The sequence below is a fragment of the Aegilops tauschii genome, chromosome 6 (genome assembly GCF_002575655.3).
Source record: "Aegilops tauschii subsp. strangulata cultivar AL8/78 chromosome 6, Aet v6.0, whole genome shotgun sequence".
Lineage (NCBI taxonomy): Eukaryota > Viridiplantae > Streptophyta > Magnoliopsida > Poales > Poaceae > Aegilops > Aegilops tauschii.
Genome location: NC_053040.3, coordinates 102,822,335 through 102,835,368, shown reverse-complemented (window position 1 = coordinate 102,835,368; position 13,034 = coordinate 102,822,335). Strand labels below are relative to the sequence as shown.

At 39.9% G+C, this 13,034-nt stretch overlaps 1 long non-coding RNA gene across 1 annotated transcript; it reads left to right on the top strand.

Moving 5' to 3' along the window:
* Window positions 1-940: 940 nt before the first annotated feature.
* Window positions 941-4,808, top strand: LOC109771633 (uncharacterized). Its single transcript, XR_002234918.4, has 3 exons — window positions 941-1,281; window positions 2,365-2,667; window positions 4,503-4,808. It is a non-coding gene; the product is annotated as an uncharacterized lncRNA (long non-coding RNA).
* The last annotated feature ends 8,226 nt before the right edge of the window (window positions 4,809-13,034 follow it).

Sequence of the window (13,034 nt, the reverse complement as noted above, 5' to 3'; positions counted from 1 at the left end):
GCTAGTTAGCTCAGGAGGTCAAAGCTCCCTCCTGTGCCATGGCGGCGCACAATTGTTTGTCATTGCTTCGTCTTCTTCTCTTGTGTTTTCATCGTGGACTAGTCCAAATAAGCAGTCCACTAACTGAACTGCCTGTACATATGTAAGATCTCTCCCTGCTGCCTTTCCCCCCTCTTCTTACATATTATCCTTTCGTCTTTCTGAAGATATTGTGTACGTTCTCTGTTTCTATCACATGGCACGGGAAACAGTATGCGTTTTATATTTCTTGATTTCTTCAGAATAAAATGGCGCATGGGAAACAATGTGCTTTTTATATTATACATTTTTCAAAGAGGTAATATCACTGAGAGTTACAGAACTTGCATCACATGTTCAGTTTGATGCTAGAACTTTGAAAATACGGTTTTGTGGTCACTTAATAACTTGACTCAAGCGTGTAAATATGGTCACGAACGTAATGTGGCCGTATCCATGTGTATGGCCCCGCCTGTCACTGAGTGAGGACACTCGGGCTATGCATTTTTGCGCAAGACACCCTTGTATTTTTTTATTTTCGAAAAATCTGACCACCACAACGCACTTTTGCACAGAAAGTCCTTGATTTTTTTTATTTGCAGAAAAGTCGCCTACTGGCTACTGTTCTGCTCACGATGCGAAAAGTAAAACAAAAAGGGCCACGTCAAAACTCAAACAAGAGACCCAATGTTAGATCAGCTGCTCGCATAGCAACTCCACGATTCACATTTGAATATGATCTTCATCGTGAGGCCGCGGTCAATCCTATCTCTTCCCACGATAATTCTTCCCCCACGCAGCCACGTATTCACCTCTCCTTCTTCCTCGGCTTTCTCTTCCCTTCCTCGCAGCCACGCATTCAGTCAATGCCCTTCTTCCCCACCTCTCCCCAACACCAGCGATGGATCCAGCCCCTTTCCCCGCCCCACCCCCATGCAGCCTCTCTCCACATCCTCACCTTACCTTTGCTCGTTCCCATGACGGTATCAGGCTCTGCGCTGCTAGAGCCCCCCCTGCTCTAAGGTCTAGCATGGGGACATGGATGGGAAGAGGGCGTGGAGGGGATGGTCTGTGCTACAGAGCTGCGCTCCCTTCCACATCGCAGCTAGGCGCGCCCCCATCGACACTCGTGCTGAGGTGTTCCTGGCTCTCCATCGTCAAACACAAAGGCGGTGGGGAAATTACACGGGATAAGCTGCTCGTGAAGGACGGCATCGACCACATGCTCATCTTGCACGACTTCTTCTTCGACCTTTCTCTCTGGTTGGTCATCCGTGAGACTAGATCCATTATTTTCAGCAAGACCATATATATGAACTGAACATGCTTGTTGAAATGACTCTATGAGTATGAACTACCTGGTGTTGACCTTATTTTGTTGATTCACTTCATGTGGTTGTGACTGCCGAAGCCTCAACTGTGAAGTAGAAATAGAGGCCTACACACCTTTTTAAGCTCTTTGGAAAAAGTGCACAAATTGGAAATTGCACTTGCTTAGTTGTAGCGATGCCGATGACATGCTGCAAAAACTCGTTGTCGTTACTGTCTTCATATTTTAGTTAGTGTTCATGAAGTAGAGGTATCCTTTTTGTTTGGTGTTGTGCTATTTTTAGCGATATTTGGGTGTGGATGACCTCTCCGGTGCTTTGGTAGTTTGTAGTGTAGTGAGCTACCATCATAAAATTGATGGAGTTACCAAACCGTTCAGGTTAAAGTTATCAACCGTCAAGCGATGTAGTAATTTATTCTTTGATTGTAAAATAGTTACAATAGTAAAACTGGTGTAGTTATCCCACTATATATAGGTTATAGTTACCATTTTTTGTCACCACGTGCTTGTGTTTATACTTACCTAGATATCAAGGCTCAGTTTACCACCATCCTAGTTTTGTAGTTATCCAGTTATCCAATTTTATTACCACGTCAAAATTGATGTAGTTATCCTCACATTTAGGCTATCATTACCATCGTCACATTAGTTTTGTTAGTAACTTCATTTATTCAGTTATCCTACCACATCATGGATGAGTTGCACATACTACCAACATATCAGTGATATAGTTACCCAACCGACATCACTTTTGTAATATCTAGTTTTTGAAGCCTATAGAAACAATCTTTGGTAACACACATGTGCCTTTTGTTGGTAACTTTTAGTGTGGGCAGCTGGTAAATTTAGAGTTGGGAGGCTGATAACTTTAGTGTTGGCGAGCTGGTAAGGTTTGATTCTTTCCTCCTCCAACCAGCTTTGCGTACGCGTTTTTCTGTCTGTTCCCAGTAACTTGAGATATGCATTGTTGGCAAAATTATTTTCGTAACTGGCGAACCACCTCATTGTTGTAACAGTACCAATGTCGTACAATGCGAAGACGAGGAATTGAGGAACATGACCTTAAGGGCCTTTCGATGATATACAGAACGAATGCGAGGAATTGAAGAAGTGAGAAAGATGACCTTCAGTGGTCTTTCGATGACATACAATGCTAAGACGTGGAATTGGGAAATTGAGGAACCTGAATTTCAGTGGTTGTTCGACAACATACAAGGCGAAGGCGAGGAATTGCGGAAGATGACCTTCAGTGGTATTGGCGGCGGTATGACGGGAAGACATGGATATTCTAGTCCTTTCTCCATGTGTGTTCCGACAGGGTAGGCGACACTTAGTCAGATCGTTTTTTTGCCGACGTTTACTGATTGTTTCTGTTTTCATCTTTTGCTAGTGGAACATGACATTTTGTTGGTCGACCTAATGATCTACTGATCGGCTATGTGTTCAACTCGCATCACTTTGCTTAGCAAAATCAGTATCACTTTCTTTGTAATGTGTTCGCCTACTTAGCTCTGTTTTTCAGCATGTTATCTCAAAACGGTTTCTCTTGACAATTCATATGTTGAACTCGATTTTGTTTTAACTTAGCTTGATCCTGATAACTTATACGTTGTCAGCCTGGTAGCTTCTAGTGTGTCAGCATGATAAAACACTTAGTTTGTTATCATGTTTAACTCTTTTTTTCAGCATGGTAAATTCAAATGTTTCTACGTGATAATTCATAGTGTTTTTAGCCTCATAATTATACTATGTGTAGCAGTTTAACTTAATCCTGCTTTTAACACTTTCTTTTTTACTTTCAACCTGATAACTTATGCAAATTGAGGTTGATAAGTTATAATATGTCAGCCTGATAAGTTGTGATGTGCCATAATGGTTAACAGGAACTGCTTTTTCACACTCGTGTTTTTACTTCCTCTTGATAAGTTATGTAGCTTGAGCCTGATACCTATACTACGTCAGCCTGATAACTTCTAGGGTGTCAGCATGGTAACACTCACTTTTTTGTTACCCTCTTTAACTCATTTTCTTTTCAGTAATGGTAACTTCAATTGTTTCTACCTGGTAATTCATATTGATTTAGCTTGATAAATTACATCACGTGAGCATTTTTAACTCTCTAACCGCTTTCAACACTTATAATTTTACTTCAACAAGATAACTTTTGCAACTTCAGCCTGATAACATGTAATATGTCAGCCTGATAATTTGTGATGTGTTACAATGTTTAACTCAAACTGCTATCAACACTCATGTTACTTGATTATTTATGTAGCTTGAGCCTGATAACTTATAATATATCAGCCTGATAAATCAAGCAATTCAGCATGATAACAACCACTTTTGTTAGTCTGGTTAATTCATTCTTTTTTTCCAGCATGGTAACTCAAACAGTTTCTACCTGATAATTCATATTGTTTTAGCCTAATAAATTATACCGTGTGTAGTAGTTTAACTTGATCCGCTTTCAATACTTTTTTTTACTTTCAACCTGATAATTTTATGCAACTTGATAACTTATGAGGTGCGAGTATGTTTAACTCACACTTTGATAGCATGTTTAACTCATATTTTTAGCTAGGAGGTTGCATCTCTGATAATATCCCTAGGTTTAGGAAGAATTTTACGTAGTTACCAGATTGATTATGGTATAATTATCACCACGACATGATGCATGTTACCCAGCTTGCTAGGTTATAGCCAAAATATTACAGTAGTGATGTAGTTACACATGTGTGGTTATGGTAATATCTAGTATTGGAATCAATAACTATCACCGAGTAGTTTGAACAACGTCATACTTTTGCCGGTAAAAACATATGAATAGTATGGGTCCCTTATAGTATTGAGTGATAAAATTTGACCTAAAAAAGTCATTGAAATAGTGCAAAAATTCCAGTTTTTCATGCCCGATAAGTTTAGTGTGAACAGGTTGGTAACTTATGTAGCCGGGGCATGGTAACTTTTGACAAAAAAAGTCATCGAAATATACCAACATAGGATCTAGTTTCGAAGATCTCGCCACGATAGATTTATTGGTGAAAATAGATTTTGAATAGGACCAATGGTTTGAGCTACAAAACATTTATAATTTTCGAATTTAGATAGAATTTTTGCTGACATCAGCTTTTTTGTCTTATATGCATGCATGCAGTGATCTAAGTGTGCATGCTGGAGGAGGCGTTCAAACCTATACCTAAATTTGGAATCAACGCATGCATGCACCTATTTTAGTGGAGAGGAAAATTCGTCCGGATCCATTGCTAATAATCCGAACAGTAGGACATTAGCACAGTCCATATATATATATTAAGCGAGGATCATGCGGAGCTTATCTGTGCTGCAGATACAGCGGCCCATTTTACACGCGCTATCTTTTTAAGTTATTTGTAAAAATTAAGCAATATAATTATATTCAGATATTAGTGTGTAAAACTATTATACATACAAAACATGATTAGTAAGTATTTTTTTAATATAAACTGTGTATTATGCAAATAATTAATTCATAAAATTTAAGTAATAATTTTTTAAAAGTTTAAACACTTAAGATACTTTTTCAAAATATTTGGAAAACGTAAATAATAAAATGATATTCAAATATTTGTGGGTTAAAAATATTATACATACAAGAGATGATTAATAAACAAAAATATCTGAATATAAACCTGTGTGTGATATAAAAAATACTTAGTTAATAAATTTTTTTATAATGTATATTAAATAAATATTTTTAATTAATTCATAAAAAATATATGCTCGTAGCTTATATTTAAATTATACAAAATGATGACTAAAAAAATTACTAAATATTTATGAATATTCACTTATCTATGTATTTTACTCATGAGTTATATTAAAAAACAATAATTTAAATATTAGACATGATTGAACATTCATATCAACAGTTTATAATGTAAAGTATTATAATTTTTAATCATATAAACATTGAACTGTAGAAATGTGCGTATATTTATTGAAATGTTTGCATAATTAAAATAATGTTTTAAATTTTTAAATTGGAAAATATTTGTATTATACTAAATTATAAAAACATTTTTTATAATGCGTAAATATTGTTGCAAATATATCAATATTTTAAAATAGTACATGATTTTTTTAAAAGTATGTTATTTCGTTTGAGTGTACAATATTTGTACCACATGAATATTTAAACATTTTTTCTATTACTGATATTATAATTTAAATACCATGTACAAATTTCTAGAAAAAACGAACACGCGCAAAATGGGCCGCTGTATCTAGCCGATTTTAGCTCCACATGCATCTTCGCCTAGTACATATAGCTTTGTTATCCAGTTTGAACATTGAAATGTGAAGGGTAGAGTGCTATAGCTGCGCATTTGTATCCGTTGGTCATTGGTTTGAGACCTGGCAGCTCCCATTTTGTGTTAATTTTCGTGTTCGCGTTGTGAACAGCACAATGGGCGAGTTTTTCAGCAAGTAAAAAAACGAGAGAAAGTTTTGTGCAAAAATGCACCACGATGTTTGGATTTTTTTCCACAAATAAAAAAGATGAGGGTTTTTTATGCAAAAATGTGTCGGCCGAGCACCATTAGTCACTGACAGGTGGGGCCATACACACGGCCCGCATACACGTTTGTGATCGTATCTGCATGTTTGAGTCAAGTTAGGTGATCACAAAGCTGTGTTCAAAAGAAAAATTGATCACAAAATCATATTTACAAAGTTCTAGCACCAAACTGCACATGTGATGCAAGTTCTACAACTCCTAGTGATATTACCTCTTTTCCAAACTAACACGGCAGCCCTCGCAAATGCGTTGAGAACATCATATTTAGTATGTCAAAAAAGCTGAGTTTTTATTTTATTTTGCGAGTGTATCCCTTTCGATTTCAGTGGATAATAACAAACATATTTTGGGCCCTAAAAAGCGAAAATTTCATGTGATATCTTCGAAGAGGGTGGTGCTAACCAAACAGAACCTCACACGCGTTACAATTGGCAAGGAGGTAAATAATATGGCTTTTATACTCATGATATATTACTAGCTCATATATGGCTTCATGCATCATTTTGATGCAGAGACCGGTAGTAATCATCTTTTTCATAAAAATGATAATATATACCTCAGTATTGCAAAACTATTGCAAAGAATCAAACTTATCATGTTCAATGATCTACAAGTCTTATCCATGTTTTTATATATACCACCAATACATACCTATGACCAACATATTAGACCATGCCAACAAACAATTCCTATTCAACTCTCCAAAAAGATATAAGCGAATCAGGAGAGTTCTAATCCGTTCTACAAAAGATTCAACCAAACTCTAACAAATATAAGTGAAGAAAAAGAGCAATCTACAACAAAAATACTTTAAGTGTAGAGAAACAAGCATCCAAACTTCAAAAGATAAAAGTGAGAGACACGAGCACTTTATAAAGCCATAATCAAAACATATAAGTGAAGTGCAAAAAGCATTATATAAATCAACCAAGAACTGTCCCATACCAGCATGTTGAATAACTAAAAGAAAGAAAAACAAACGTTGCTCCAAGAATTTACGCATATTATGTGAACAAATAAAAATATAGGCCCAATCGAGACAGATCGATAATTGTCAAGGAAGAAATAGGGGATGCCTTCCGGGGCATCCCCAAGCTTAGACGCTTGAGTCTCCTTGGATATTTACTTGGGGTGTCTTGGGCATGCCCAAGATTGAACTTTTCCCTCTCATTATTCCTATCATATCGATGTCTTCCCTCGGTCTTAGAAACTTCATCCACAGAAAACTCAACAGAAATTTTATTAGAGGGGTTAGTACAAATAACATCAAATCTTATCATTTCTTGATTTAACAATATTGTATAATTATAATCCAACATTACCTACTGTATGATACCATAATTCTAACACTCCACGCCAATGGGGCTTCAACAAAATTGCAAACATAAGCAATTAAAGAGGCTATAACAACAATATGTGAAAACATGATAGTCTGTAAACATGCAATTGGAGCATATACTTTTGTAACTAAAAAATTCTGAAAAATTAGGACGTGATAAACAATTTGTATGAAAGTACCGTTTAATTTTTTTAGAAAATTTGCATGTTCCAGTAAAATATGATAATTCAAATACTACAGAAAAAGTTTATATTTCTGGACAACACATATCAAACTTATAATTTAAACATCCTAAAGACAAACCTTGATAGTTTATTTCTATAATACAATGGGTTGGTACAATAGGATATAGTTTTGTCGAAAAGTTTCTATTATTCATGTTTCAGAAAGTTTCCATGGGCATGATCAAAAGTTCAAGGGCGTCCCCCACTTCTACGATGCTCATCTTTCTCACTTTCACCTTTCCTTTTGAAAAAGTTTTTAGGTTCCTCACTTTATTTTTTGATTTCTAAATTTTTTATAAGCACACAAAAGAAGGAAATTAATCTCCAAAACTTTCGGATTGTTTCCTAGGTAGCGCTTTTTTTAAAGCCATTAAGCTAGGAATAAAGTGCTCAAGTAATCACTAAACCAGGATCCCAAGGTACTTCAAAGCCAATTTTAATCAACAAAGATCTGGATCTTAAATATGAGCACAAAGTAACATATATCATGTAAGAACTAAGTCTAATTCTATTCCTATGCGTTGGCATGCCATAAGAAAACAATCCATGCAAACAAAGTAAAGGCTAATACATAGTATAAGTAGTTTCTTGCAATTTTATTGTATTAGAAACATAAAGAGGAAGGAGATGAGGTTCCTCTCTCATAATAATTGCAAGTGGGAGCAACAAGCACATGCATATTATATTCACTAGAATCATCATGTGCTAAGAGAAATGCAACCCATTAAAGTAATCCTTAACAAAAACAAACTTCTACGACACAGTGTAGTTGGGAGAATTCAAAAGGATAATAGGACTATCAAGTGTGGGTGCAATAACAAAAACTTCATTCTTGACATAATGAACTATAACAAATTCATCTCCATAAGCATCATTAATAGTGGCATGATGGCCATAAGCATAGCAAGTATCAAGTTAATCAAAAAGGGATATTTGAAATAAATCCAAGGGATCATAGCATTCATCTTCTGGTAAGCATGGAGGGAAATTAGACAATGTATGAGTTAAAAAATTACTCTCATTAGAAGGTGGGCACGGGTAGCTAATTCACTCTTCCTCCTTTTGTTCTTCGTTCTCCTCCTCATCCTTTTCATCTAATGAACTTACCATTTCAACAATTTCTTCTTACATAGATTCCTATAGAATATTAATCTCTTCTAGGGAAGTAGAGATTCTCTCAATAAAGTCATTAATGTGAGCATTGTATTCATAGTTCTCGTAGCAATATCTAAGTATGACAAGATTTTCAGTTTTGTAAAGAGCATCATCATAGTTTTCAAGCAAAGAAGCAATTTCATAAGCATCCTTAAAAGCAACAAATTCTTTTATTTGTTCCGCATCATAATAATCACATACACCATTAGCATAATAAGCCAAGGTTTCACTATCATTAAACTCACATTGAAAGGGATGATGATTAACCTCCATTCTAGAGCAACACGTAAAATTATACACAAAGCACAAATTTCAAGCATACCAACGTAACATTTTTATTGACCTCGTAAATATTTCCCTTTTAGATTCAAGCGATAATCCCTAAAGTATTCACGTTGATCCAAAGTGTAACCCATTACCATGTTGAACGGGGGTTTATCAGGATTATCAAAAAAATATTCAATGTTCCACACATAAGTAGCATTGAGGGTTTCAGGAGGTTCCTCATCTACTTGGGCAGCAAGTACAACTATTTTTTTGGTATTTTGTGTTTCACATCCATAATTAAAGATAGCGAATAACTTAAAACATAAGAAAAATATACTTAGTGATAAATCCAACAAGCACATACAAGAATATTCACCCCACCTTAATGCTTCCCGGCAACAGCGCTAGAAAAGGTCTTTTCGATAACCTACAAGTGTAGGGGATCATATGTAGCCTTTTTGATAAGTAAGTGACGAACCCAACGAGGAGCTAAAGGTAAAATTAATATTCTCTCAAGTTCTATCAACCACTGATACAACTCTACACCCACTAAGCGTTTTCTTTACCTAGAATAAGGAATAAAACTACTTTGCAAGAATAATAAGATAGCTTTGCAAGAATATATAGGGTTAGGTGTTGTTAATAAAAGAACAATAAATAAACAGTTTTGAAAGAAAATAAAGAAAAGGATTATCCCTAGACAATTGAATATGAAATGACAGTGATAATCCTCTATTGCAGGTTTTATGCGGGAGAGGCCTAAGCTAACATACTATCCGTACTTGGATAATATGTTCTTATGATTGGAACTCTATCGGTGTCAAAACCGGCGGATCTCAGATAGGGGGTCCCGAGCTATGAATCTTGGATCAATGGGGAACAAGGGACGAAGGATACGATGTTTACCCAGGTTCGGGCCCTCTCGAAGAGGTAAAACCCTACGTCCTGCTTGATTATATTGAAGTGTACATGATGATTACAGAGTCGATCTACCACGAGATCAGATGAACTAAACCCTAGGCGAGTAGGATGATGGTTGTTCTTCTAGTCTCTACGGACTAAACCCCCTGGTTTATATAGATACCAGGGGTCCTAGGGTTACACATGGTCGGTTACAATGAAGGAATAAACATGTCGATTCTCTTATCTTGACTTGGAGGACACACCAAGGCTCCAAAGGTTTCCTGTCCAGACACGGAGTCACCTTATAGCTCGGCCTTATAGTAGTCGTACAGCGGTCCACCTATCCAGCCCATAAGAGATAGGCTGGCAGCCCGAGGACCCCCTTGTCTAGGACTACCTCAGTAGCCCCCGAACTAGTCTCGAACGTCGGGATTCATGACTTCTGGTAGATCTGCACGTCTGAAGACTCCGGCTTGCGAGATGAGTTCTTCACCCCCTCAATGTTTGAATATCCATAGTTCGGCTGCCGATGATCTCCTGATTTGTCGAAGCGCCATTGGGCCTGCCATACCAATATTTTCATCCAGGGTTAATAACACCCCTCGATTTCCGTGTCTTTTACAGAAACGCCCATTATGAAAACAAAGAGGAGGCACCTATTAAATAGGCCAGGGGCATGATGGGCAGCCCACTCCTTCCCCAAATCCAGAAGCCGAAAAACCAGAGAATAGTGGACAAAAATGGCGGGCGCCCCAAGCTCCTCCTCGCGCCACCACGGGCCCCTCCCGGGGTGACTGGGCAAGCTGTTCAGTCTCCCACCTCCAATTAAGCAGACTTGAGATGTAGGGATATCTTTCCATGTCAGATCTCGCATCTACTCGCCCTGGATTAACTTCTGCGAACGGTGAATCCTACGTAGAGAATTTTCCTGCTCCACGCAAAGAAGAGAGGGTATGTTTCGTGCCCTTCCTCTTACGAGGCTTGGGATTCCCAATCCATCTTTTTCTGAGGGGCATGCTAGAGTTCTACAGATCCAACTCCATCACCTCACCCCTGGATCCATTCTGCATATCTCGGGCTTCGTCGCTCTTTGCGAGATGTTTCTGGGCTGTGAGGCCCATTTTGAGTTATGGAGAAAGTATTTCTGCCTCGTCCCTCGTACCCGAGGAGGGACAATATGTGAAGTAGGCGTCAAAGTATGGCACATAGCCCGGACGGGGTATCCTGTCGGGACCCCGAAAAAGCATTCCGAAGAATGGACCTCAGAATGGTTTTATATCAAAGACGTTCCCCTATCTGAACCAGTTCGGAGGGGTCTGCCCGAATACTCGTATGCTCCATTAAAGAAGCGGTTCAATTGGCGGCCCAAAATCCCTTCTCAAGAAGAAAGTGTCGAAGTGCAGCACCTGGCCACCAAGGTGAGGCTATTGGCCCACATCAAGCTACCCATCATTGATGTGATGGCCGCCACCATTACTCGATGCGTGCAACCTCTTCAAGAAAGGATGCACCCCCTGTGGTGTTATAACGGGACAAACGACGTGACCCGTTACAAAAAAAGGGGCCTGACAACCAGGCAGCAATGGCAGCCATACTAGCCGATCTCTTCAAAGGAGAAGAAGAAGAATTTTCCCGTCTAAGGAATAGGGACAACTACGTGAGCTATAATCCCATTGAATGGGTAAGTTCAACCTTCATTTTTCTAATCCGGATGTTACGTCCATATCTATTGATCGGATCCTCTATTTTCCCGAACAGAACTGGAGGCGCTTGGTCGAGACCATCAGCTGCCCTTCGCCACAACCAGAGAGTCATTCCCGTGATGATGACCCGGGATTCCATGACGATCCAGAGACGTCAATCGATTTTGAGGACGGGGTCTTTTACCATGACAGTCTCGATGGCTCTAAGCACTACAAAAAAAAGACACATCCGTGACATTTTGGGCCGAACAATTTTTTTTTCTGTCATACTTATGACACTTCTATGACGATAATTGTGACAAAACACGGTATCATCATAGATGTGGTGGGGTCCTACTTCTATGACAAAAAATCATGATAGAAAATGGGCTTTTCGTCCTGGGCGGGCCGGAGACGCAGCTGCATGACATTCCTTGGGCTGTCCATGACGGAAAAAAACCGTGGTAGAAGCGAGGGCGAGGAAAATATCGGGGTGTTCCCGGTTAGGGTGGGTGGTCGGGGCCGAGCGATGCGCGTTTCTCTCATACACGCACGCACGTGGGTGCGAGGCGTTGGGCTTTAACTGAACCCGAGCGATTGCACTGCAGGCTACGCGTTACTGAACCCGAGCGATCGATCAATGGCTATTAACTGAACCCGATCGAGCGATTCCTTCGCTACTGTTGCTAACTGAAGCCGATCGATGCTGCCTCTGGATGAACAGTGAGCTTTGCTGGGGGGGTTTGGATGAACAGTTCCTGGTGGGGGTGGATGAACAGGACCCCATGGCGTTGCCTCTGGATGAACAGGACCCCGATCGTTCGAGCCGGTTGGGGCTGGATGAACAGGACCCCGTGGAGGGCAGGATGAACAGGACCACCCCATGGAGGGCAGGATGAACAGTAGATGGTGGAGGGCTGGATGAACCGTAGCCCGTGGAGGGGTGGTTGAACAGGAGCCCGTGGAGAGGGCTGGTTGAACAGTAGCCGGTGGAGTAGCGCGCGGTGGAGGCTGGATGAACAGGAGCCCGTGGATGAACAGTCGCAGGTGGAGGCTGGAGGAGGTCGACGGTGGATGAACAGTAGCCCGTGGAGGCTGGAGGGGGTCGACGATGGAGATGAACAGTATCCCGTGGAGTCCCGTTTTGCGGTACGCCACACCCCTCCCGATGAACAAGACCCCCGTTTCGACCGTAGCGCTCCAACACAAGTCCGTTTCCTCCGTTTTGCGGTACGCAACACCCCTCCCGATCAACATGACCCCCGTTTTGACCGTAGGAGGTCTGTTTCCTCCGTTTTGCGGTACGCCAGACCCCTCCCGATGAACAGGATCCCGTTTCGAACATGGCCGGTCGAACACAAGGCCGTTTCCTCCGTTCTGCGGTACGCCAGGCCTCGTTTCCATCGGCTGTTCCGTCCAAGCCCTCCCGATGAACATGACGACGCATTCCGTACCGACCCAGCCGGTTGGCTCCCCATGAACACGATGACGACGCAGTTTCTCCGTTCCGACCCAGCCATGTACACGAGCCCTGGCCGTACGTATGCGCGAGTAGGCGTTC